We start from the raw sequence: 11,251 nt of genomic DNA on the forward strand, positions 1-11,251 counted from the left end.
TCTCATACTAGATTCTGTGCCTTAATATTTAACTCTTAGATAATTTTTTTTCTAGTTAATTCAGAATTGAATTAAGGATTGAGTGAGAAAATTTATGGGAACATAATAGGGGAAATACTGTTCATGCTGTTCATGGGGCTCTCAAGGCAAGAATACTAAAATGGTTTGCCATTCTCTTCTCCAGTGGACCACATTCTGTCAGATCTCTCCACCATGACTTGCCTGTCTTGGGTGGCCCCACAGGGCATGGCTTAGTTTCATTGAGTTAGACAAGGCTGTGGTCCTAGTGTGATTAGATTGACTAGCTTTCTGTGATTATGGTTTCAGTGTGTCTGTTTTCTGATGCCCTCTTGCAACACCTACCATCTTACTTGGGTTTCTCTTACCTTGGACATGGGGTATCTCTTCATGGCTGCTCCAGCAAAGCACAGCCACTGCTCCTTACCTTGGACGAGGGGTATCTCTTCACCGCAACCCTCATGATCTTGAAATTGGAGTAGCTCCTCTAGGCCCTCAACATTCAGAAAATGAAGGTCATGGCATCTGGTCCCATCACTTCATGGGAAATAGATGGAGAAACAGTGGAAACAGTGTCAGACTTTATTTTTTTTTTTGGGGGGGGGGGCTCCAAAATCACTGTAGATGGTGACTGCAGCCGTGAAATTAAAAGATGCTTACTCCTTGGAAGGAAAGTTATGACCAACCTAGATAGCATATTCAAAAGCAGAGACATTACTTTGCCAACAAAGGTCCGTCTAGTCAAGGCTATGGTTTTTCCTGTGGTCATGTATGGATGTGAGAGTTGGACTGTGAAAAAAGCTGAGCACTGAAGAATTGATGCTTTTGAACTGTGGTATTGGAGAAGACTCTTGAGAGTCCCTTGGACTGCCAGGAGATCCAACCAGTCCATTACTAAAGGAGATCAGTCCTAGGTGTTCTTTGGGAGGAATGATGCTAAAGCTGAAACTCCAGTACTTTGGCCACCTCATGTGAAGAGTTGACTCATTGGAAAAGACTCTGATGCTGGGAGGGATTAGGGGCAGGAGGAGAAGGGGACGACAGAGGATGAAACAGCTGGATGGCATCACTGACACAATGGACGTGAGTCTGAGTGAACTCGGGGAGTTGGTGATGGACAGGGAGGCCTGGCTTGCTGTGATTCGTGGGGTTGCAAAGAGTCGGACATGACTGAGTGACTGAACTGAACTGACTGAATAGGGGAAATAAGAAAGACTTCCTAAATTTTTAGCCCAATGTAGCTATGAATTAGAAAATTGTTTTAATTTCCTAGATGGAAGACAACAGTCAGAAAAAGGGTATATAAAAATGGCTATATTTTAACTTTAGGAAAATTATTAAAATTATTAAATAGAAAGAAAATAATTAATTAACCAGCCATTGAGTATATCCATATGGATGTGAGAGTTGGACTATAAAGAAAGCTGAGCTCTGAAGAACTGATGCTTTTAAACTGTGGTGTTGGAGAAGACTCTTCAGAGTCTCTGGGACTGCAAGGAGATCCAATCAGTCCATCCTAAAGGAGATCAGTCCTGGGTGTTCATTGGAAGGACTGATGTTGAAGCTGAAACTCCAATATTTTGGCTATCTGATGCAAAGAGCTGACTCATTGGAAAAGACTCTGATACTGGGAAAGATTAGAGGCAGGAGGAGAAGGGGACAACAGAAGAGGAGATGGTTGGATGGCATCACCAACACAATGGACATGGGTTTGGGTGGACTCCGGGAGTTGGTGATGGACAGGCAGGCCTGGCATGCTGCGGTTCATGGGGTCACAAAGAGTCAGACACGACTGAGGGACTGAACTGAACTGAACTGAGTATATGCCATTTGAGGATTGATATTTTTCTCATGGAAGGATATAAATTAGTTTTAAATTTATTTCACAAGTTAGCTGATGGATCTAGAAACTACAGCAAGATTTTCCTGTATATTATTTTATTTTCATAGTTTGCTTAAGCTAGATTTAAAAAATAGATTAAAGAACATAAGAATGTTATTTTGTATTTCTATGGGCAGAGCAATTCCAGAATTGTTACAATTAGCATGTTACAATTAGCCTGTGATGTGGTTAATGGTAATAGCATGGGATCAGGCAACAGATAAATTTGTACTTTAGTCTTGGTGCTGCTAGTAAATTACTGTGTGAGCTCACTAAGTTCATAGGTCTAGCTGATTCTTAACTGCCTAATATATAAAAGAATGCTCATTTATGTGGTTGCAGGTTGCTATATAGATTGCACCAAATAATGCATGTACCACTTCTAACCTCTTGCAGCCACTTTATGATTTCTGGTAGCTGTTAACACAGCTTTGCTTTTCTCAAAGTCAATGTTTATAATGTTATTCATATCATGAGTGCCTATTATTGTGTGTTTCCCAACATTTTGAAAGTTGAGGAACTCATTTGATTTTAGTTTTTCTGAATGATGATTCAGTTCAGTTCAGTTCAGTTGTTCAGTCGTGTCTGACTCTTTGCGACCCCATGAACCGCAGCACGCCAGGCCTCCCTGTCCATCACCAACTCCCCGAGTCCACCCAAACCCATGTCCATTGAGTTGGTGATGCCATCCAACCATCTCCTCTTCTGTCGTCCCCTTCTCCTTCTGCCCTCAATCTTTCCCAGCATCAGGGTCTTTTCCAATGAGTCAGCCCATGGCATCAGATAGCCAAAATATTGGAGCTTCAGCTTCAACATCAGTCCTTCCAATGAACACCCAAGACTGATCTCCTTTAGGATGGACTGGTTGGATCTCTTTGCAGTCCAAGGGACTCTCAAGAGTCTTCTCCAATACCACAGTTCAAAAGCATCAATTCTTCTGTGCTCAGCTTTCTTTATAGTCCAATTCTCATATCCATACATGACTACTGGAAAAACCATAGTCCTGACTAGATGGATCTTTGTTGAAAAAGTAATGTCTCTGCTTTTTAATATGCTGTCTAGGCTGGTCATAGCTTTCCTTCCAAGGAGTAAGCGTCTTTTAATTTCATGGCTGCAATCACCATCTGCAGTGATTTTGGAGCCCAGAAAAGTAAAGTCTGACACTGTTTCCACTGTTTCCTCATCTATTTCCCATGAAGTGATGGGACCAGATGCCATGATCTTAGTTTTCTGAATATTGAGCTTTAAGCCAACTTTTTCACTCTCCTCTTTCACTTTCATCAAGAGGCTTTTTAGTTCCTCTTCACTTTCTGCCATAAGGGTGGTGTCATCTGCATATCTGAGGCTATTGATATTTCTCCTGGCAATCTTAATTCCAGCTTGTACTCCCTCCAGCCCAGCGTTCTCATGATGTATTCTGCATATAAGTTAAATAAGCAGGGTGACAATATACAGCCTTGATGTACTCCTTTTCCTATTTGGAACCAGTCTGTTGTTCCATGTCCAGTTCTAACTATTGCTTCCTGACCTGAATGCAGGTTTCTAAAGAGGCAGGTCAGGTTGTCTGGTATTCCCATCTCTTTCAGAATTTTCCACAGTTTATTGTGAGCCACACAGTCAAAGGCTTTGGCATAGTCAATAAAGCAGAAATAGATGTTTTTCTGGCACTCTCTTGCTTTTTCTATGATCCAGCAGATTTTGGCAGTTTGATCTCTGGTTCCTCTGCCTTTTCTAAAACCCACTTGAATTCTGGAAGTTTATGATTCATGTATTGCTGAAGCCTGGCTTGCAGAATTTTAAGCATCACTTTACTAGCTTTTGAGATGAGTGCAATTGTGCAGTAGTTTGAGCGTTCTTTGGCATTGCTTTTCTTTGGGATTGGAATGAAATCTGACCTTTCCAGTCCTGTGGCCACTGTGGAGTTTTCCAAATTTGCTGGCATATTGAGTGTAGCACTTTCACAGCATCGTCTTTCAGGATTTGAAATAGCTCAACTGAAATTCTGTCACCTCCACTAACTTTGTTCATAGTGATGCTGCCTAAGGCCCACTTGACTTCATATTCCAGGATGTCTGGCTCTTGGTGAGTGTGAATGATCACGCCATTGTGATTATCTGGGTCTTGAAGATCTTTTTTGTACAGTTCTTCTCTGTATTCTTGTCACCTTTTCTTAATATTTCCTGCTTCTGTTAGGTCCATACCATGTCTGTTCTTTATCGAGCCCATCTTTGCATTAAATGTTCCCTTGGTAGCTCTAATTTTCTTGATGAGATCTCTAGTCTTTCCCATTCTACTGTTTTCATCTACTTCTTTGCATTGAGTGCTGAGGAAGGCTTTCTTATGTCTCCTTGCTATTCTTTGGAACTTTGCATTCAAATGGGTATATCTTTCCTTTTCTCCTTTGCTTTTCACTTCCATTCTTTTCACAGCTATTTGTAAGGGCTCCACATAGAGCCATTTTGCTTTTTTGTATTTCTTTTTCTTGATTATGGTCTTGATTCCTGTCTGCTGTACAATGTCATGAAACTCTGTCTATCAGTCACTCTGTCTATCAGATCTAGTCCCTTAAGTCTTCCTCTCACTTCCACGATGCTTTGTCAAAAATCTGGGACCCATTTTTCTAGACTCTGTCTTTCAAAGTGAAGTCAGCTAGATGCAAAAATAATAAGTTTCAATTTCTTTAAATATTAGTGAACAGAATTAAATAGAATCCTGGATGAAGTAAATGACCCCATACTTTTTGTCTGTGCATGCTCAGTCATGTCTTACTCTTTGTGACCCCATGGACTGTAGTCCACCTGGATCCTCTGTCCATGGAATTTTCCAGGCAAGAGTACTGGATTGGATTGCCATTTTCCTTTCCAGGATATCTTCCCGACCCAGGGATCAAACTCACGTTTCCTGCACAGGCAGATGGATTCTTTATCACAGGCACCACTTGGGAGGCATTTTTTGTCTATCATTCCTCATATTTCTGCAATGAAATAGGTAATTGCTCTAATGCAGCATGATTAAGAATAATATTTAAGAAACATTAAGAAAAGGTGGCCTTCATTTATATGTTACCTTTATATTAGATCAGAGATATAAAGGTTTATGAGAAAGTTGTAAAGGACAAAATAATAGGGGTATTTAAGTACACATATTATTATTTTATTGATATGCCCCACATCAGAATGCAATGAAAGAGAATTTTTAAGGTGATTGATAGGATTAAATATTGGAATTAAGTAGTTTAATTTCATGAAAATGATATTTTAATATATGTTGTGTCATGTAACACTTGTTGCTGCTGCTGCTGCTGGTAAGTCACTTCAGTCATGTCCGACTCTGTGCGACCCCAGAGATGTCAGCCCACCAAGGCTCCCCCATCCCTGCGATTCTCCAGGCAAGAACACTGGAGTGGGTTGCCATTTCCTTCTCCAATGCATGAAAGTGAAAAGTGAAAGTGAAGTCGCTCAGTTGTGTCTGACTCTTCGTGACCCCATGGACTGCAGCCTACCAGGCTCCTCCATCCATGGGATTTTCCAGGCAAGAGTACTGGAGTGGGCTGCCATTGCCTTCTCTGCATGTAACACTTAAGTTTAACTAAAAGAAGAGATACTTAGATTTTGTTTGGGAGTCCATTCGTTGTCCAATGCTTTGACGAAAATTTGATTTCCTAGCTCCCTATTTATTTTGTTCAAATTAAGAAAAATTTGAAATGAATTATAGTCATATTTGATATGTATGCATCCTTCACATATAATTAATACTTCAATAAAACATTTTAATGCATCTCATAAGTAAGAACTCTGTTGTCATACCATGTTCATGTAGTTGAACAAAATATGCACCAACAGTTTGATCAATTTAATTTTTTCATTTGAAGGATCGGGTTACTTTTACTAAATCACATTAGTGGCTAAATCTGAGATTGTAATATTAAGGTTCTAGAGTTAAATACAGTATTTTTCATCTTCCACGACAGTATTGTCTCAGACACATCAGTAAAATAAAAATTAGTATCATAATGAAGCTAAAGTTTCCCTTGTGAACATTTATTTTTTAAAGAATTCATTTAGACCATCTCTTGATATATTTTTCAAAATTTGCCTGTGTATTCTTATTATTTTTACTATACTTCTTATCTGCCAAACTCCTATTTTAAAATTGATTCTTTCCAATCAATATTTGTGTGTGTAATATATGGATTCTTGAAGGATAAAGATTAATAACAAAGAATTTTAAAAACATGACTGTACCATTTCACACCAGTCAGAATGGCTGCGATCCAAAAGTCTACAAGCAATAAATGCTGGAGAGGGTGTGGAGAAAAGGGAACCCTCTTACACTGTTGGTGGGAATGCAAACTAGTACAGCCACTATGGAGAACAGTGTGGAGATTCCTTAAAAAACTGGAAATAGAACTGCCTTATGATCCAGCAATCCCACTGCTGGGCATACACACTGAGGAAACCAGAAGGGAAAGAGACACGTGTACCCCAATGTTCATCGCAGCACTGTTTATAATAGCCAGGACATGGAAGCAACCTAGATGTCCATCAGCAGATGAATGGATAAGAAAGCTGTGGTACATATACACAATGGAGTATTACTCAGCCATTAAAAAGAATACATTTGAATCAGTTCTAATGAGGTGGATGAAACTGGAGCCTATTATACAGAGTGAAGTAAGCCAGAAGGAAAAACATAAATACAGTATACTAACGCATATATAGGAATTTAGAAAGATGGTAACAATAACCCAGTGTATGAGACAGCAAAAGAGACACTGATGTATAGAACAGTCTAATGGACTCTGTGGGAGAGGGAGAGGGTGGGAAGATATGGGAGAATGACATTGAAACATGTAAAATATCATGTAAGAAACGAGTTGCCAGTCCAGGTTCTATACATGATACTGGATGCTTGGGGCTAGTGCACTGGGACGACCCAGAGGGATGGTATGGGGAGGGAGGAGGGAGGAGGGCTCAGGATGGGGAACACATGTATACCTGTGGCAGATTCATTTTGATATTTGGCAAAACTAATACAATTATGTAAAGTTTAAAAAAAAAACAAAACAAAACATGACTGTACGCCAGTCCAGGTTCGATGCACGATACTGGATGCTTGGGGCTGGTGCACTGGGACGACCCAGAGGGATGGTATGGGGAGGGAGGAGGGACGAGGGCTCAGGATGGGGAACACATGCATACCTGTGGCAGATTCATTTTGATATATGGCAAAAGCAATACAATATTGTAAAGTTAAATAAAATAAAATTTTAAAAAAAGAATAAAGAAAGGAAAAAAAATAAAAAATAAAAACATGACTGTATTGTTGATACTCAAATAATACATCTAATATATTTAATATATTTAATGTTAATAAACTTGATGGCTTTATAAGGTATTTTATTAATATAACTGTTCAAGTTAAACTGGAATTTTTATAATACATTTTTGTGTGTTTATGTGTTTCAGGAGCAATATGTGAGATGTTTGAATTAACAAAGAGATGAATATTTGACTTAATTATATATTATATTTGTACTGTATATATTTCTCTAAGGATTAAGTAAGTTCATCCTTTTCGATTTGGCAGCTCCATAGTTGAACAGTTATTTACTCTATGTATCAAGAACATTTTTCATCTTAATCTGAGAGGAACTATCTGGGAAAATAAAGACATGAGGCTTTCTTTTCCTTCAAAAAGTGATTTTAAGCTGACTTGCTCATTCTCTATTTGATATATGGATATCTCATTATAACACAGATATAGTGCATTTCAGGTTAGTAATATAAGCTATTGGTAGGTCACTGAATTCAGCTCAGTCCTACCCACAGCAGATTTTCACTCTTTTAAATCAATGTTGATCTATACAGCACACTGAAGGAAAACAAGAGTCACAATGCCCAAATCTTGGTCCTAAATACAGTAAATGTAATATCTAACTGTTTCAATGATGGAGGCTTCAGATACAGATACTTGTGACCTTTTGACATTTTGCTTGCTTGTTTTGCACTTTGCTTTCTTCATAATTCACTGAATAAGCAACAGTCTGACAGCATTGGGAAATAAAGCCATAGTGAAACACTACATTGTGGTGTTTAGTATTGACATGTGCTTCTTTTAGCAATACCTTTTCTAAAGAATTTTATTATCTGTCATCAGGAGATATTTGCAGTCAGTGCTATTTATATCCAAGGGTTCTATTTCCCTGGATTCAATCAACTCTATATCCCAAGTATTGTAAAATAATAATTTCTAGAGTTGAAAAAGTAAAACAAATTTGCAGCACATCAACAACAATTTTAAAAGTATTTAAACTGTATTTACAACCTTTTAGACAACATTCACATTGTATTGGGTTTTATAAGTAATCTATAGATGAGTTCAAGTATGTGAGAAGAGGTCTGTTGCTTATATTGTAAATATCTCTTTTATCTATTTTATGTAAAGAACTTGAGCATCTTTCATTTTTGTATGGGGAAGGGGGTTTCTGGAGCTACATGCCCCTCCCTCCACCTAGGGAAAACAGTATTTTATAGTAATTATAGAAAATTCGGGTACTAGAATGGCCAAGTGGTTAAGACATTTGACATAAGATCCAATAGATTTATATCCTTGTGGGTTCGAACCCCACTTCCAGTACTAGTAGATCTGCTTGGACCTCCCAGGTGACTCAGATGATAAAGAATCTGCCTGCAATGCAGGAGACCCAGATTTGATCACTGGGTCAGGAAGATCCCCCGAAGGACTGGCTCAACATTCCAGGATTCTTGCCTGGAGAATTCCATGGACAGAGGAGCCTGGCAGGCTGCAGTCCATGGGGTTGCAAAGAGGTGGACACGACTGAGCAATATCACAATAATAATAATCCCATTTCCTAGTAATCTGTGGATATGTTAAAGTTAAGTAATTTTCAGATCCACTTTTAACATTTAAATTCAATATTATCTTCTGATGTAAATGGATTTGCTCCCACTTTACCAATTATAAGCTTCATGCATGCTGTAGAAAATCTAAGATTAGCACTCGGATGTGCACTTTTTACTATAATAATTTTGGGATTAAAACCTCCTATATTCATTTGTCTTTGTGAATTTTAAGATAACACAATATGAAAGTGAGATGTCATGAATTTAACAGAAAATAAACTGGAAGTTAAACCCTGTAAACTGGCACATGAAAATTTAATCAACAGCAATTAATTTATTTTTACAGAGTAATGCATCCACTTGGACTCAACTTTTAATCACTGGACTGTTCCCTCACTGAAAAGGATTTCTAAGAAACAGACATGAGGATGTAATTGCTGGGTTCTATTTTTGCCATATATTGCTTTTAGAACTTAAAAATAAAAGCTGAGATGTCAGGGTCACCATCAGATTTAGATTTATACAGGATTCAGATAAAAAATCGGACTACACTGATGGGCTTTACAGATGATTTTGAGGTGAAAATTTTTCTATTTTTACTATTTCTAGCAATCTATCTTTTTACAATGATAGGAAATTTGGGGTTGGTTTTCTTGGTCATTATGGATTCCCGGCTCCACAACCCCATGTACTATTTTCTGACAACATTATCATTCTTATTCTTCAGTTATCACCCCCAAAATGTTGATCAATTTCCTAACAAAGAATAAAACGATTTCTTTTCTTGGGTGTGCCACACAGATGTTTCTCTTTCTTACTTGTGGAACCACAGAATACTTCATCTTGGCTGCAATGGCCTATGATCGCTATGTAGCCATCTACAACCCTCTCCTGTATTTAGTTAAAATGTCACCCAGAGTCTATGTGTCACTTATAATTTCCTGCTATGTTGTTGGTATCTTGCATGCTACTTTACACACAGTGGCTACTTTTACCCTATCCTTCTATGCATCCAATGAAATCAGACATGTCTCCTGTGACATCCCTCCCCTCCTTGCTATTTCTTGCTCTGATAAGTGCATGAACCAGCTTCTAGTTTTCTATTTTTCAGGCTCTATTGAGATATCCACCATATTGATTTTTCTGATCTCCTATGGTTTCATCCTGTTGGCCATTCTGAGGATCCATTCTGCTGGAGGAAGAAGTCTTTTCAACATGTGGCTCTCACCTAACAGGAGTGTCCATTTTTCATGGTACAGTCCTCTTCATGTACATGAGACCCGGTTCCAGCTATGCCTTGGATCATGATGTGATCGAGTCCGTGTTTTACACTATCATAATTCCCACGCTGAATCTCATCATCTATAGTTTGAGGAACAAAGATGTCAAAGAGGCAATGAAGAAAGTTTTGGGGAAAAATTGGTTTATCAACAAAGTGTATTTTTCACACTAAATATTAAATTGAAAAATATTAAGGCTGATGCTTAGTGTTTTCAAGTCAAAAAGTTGAAAAATAAAATATTTTCTTTTAGTTTACTGGTGCCTATTTATTATTATTAGATATTTAAAATAAAGATTATAGTCAACCCACCACACATGCAGTTTTTGCACATGCAGGAAACTGCAACATCTATATGCATCTATCTCCACATAACATGAGTATATAAAATATATTTTATTATCAGCTTCCCTCATAACTCAATCAGAATCTGCCTGAGAATCTGCCTTCAATGCAGAAGACCCAGATTTGATTCCTGGGTCAAGAAGTTCCCATGGAGAAGGAAATGGTAATCCACTCCAGGATTCTTGCCTGGAAAATCCTATGGACAGAGGAGCTTGTCAGGCTATAGTCCATGGGGTCACAAGAGTTGGACAGGACTTAGAGACTAAACCACCACCACCATATGACTTTATATATATACATATACATATATGTATCTACAGATAAATACATACATACATATACACAAAGACACACACACACACACACACACACACACACACACACACACACACATATTGATACTGCTTGCATTAGTTTGTTAGAGCTGATGTAACAAAGTACCATAGACTGGTTGCTGAAAAAATAGAACTCTCTTTGTCTGACTTACTCAGTATGACAATCTCTAAGTCTATCTATGTTGCTGCAAATAGCATTATCCCATTCTTTTTTATGGCTGAGTAATGTACCATTGTATGCATTTACATCTTCTTTATTCATTCCTCTGTTGGTGGGCGTTGAGGTTGCTTCCACGTCCTGGCTGTTGTAAATATTTCTGCAATGAACATTGTGGTGCATATATCATTTCAAATTATAGTTTTCTCCATGTATGTGCTTGCAATGGCATTGCTGAATCATATGGTAGTTGTATTTTTATTTTTTAAGGAGCCTCCATACTACACTCTATAGTAGCTGAACCAACTTCCATTGCCACCAACAGTGTAGCAGCATTCCCTTTTCCACACTCTCTCCTGCATTTATTAT

General features: G+C 38.2%; 1 pseudogene; it reads left to right on the forward strand.

The window, feature by feature from the left end:
- The first annotated feature begins 9,257 nt into the window (after positions 1-9,257).
- LOC109574875 (olfactory receptor 5T1-like) lies at positions 9,258-10,219 on the forward strand (annotated as a pseudogene).
- Positions 10,220-11,251: the final 1,032 nt, after the last annotated feature.

This window comes from Bos indicus, chromosome 2 (assembly GCF_029378745.1).
Source record: "Bos indicus isolate NIAB-ARS_2022 breed Sahiwal x Tharparkar chromosome 2, NIAB-ARS_B.indTharparkar_mat_pri_1.0, whole genome shotgun sequence".
NCBI lineage: Eukaryota > Metazoa > Chordata > Mammalia > Artiodactyla > Bovidae > Bos > Bos indicus.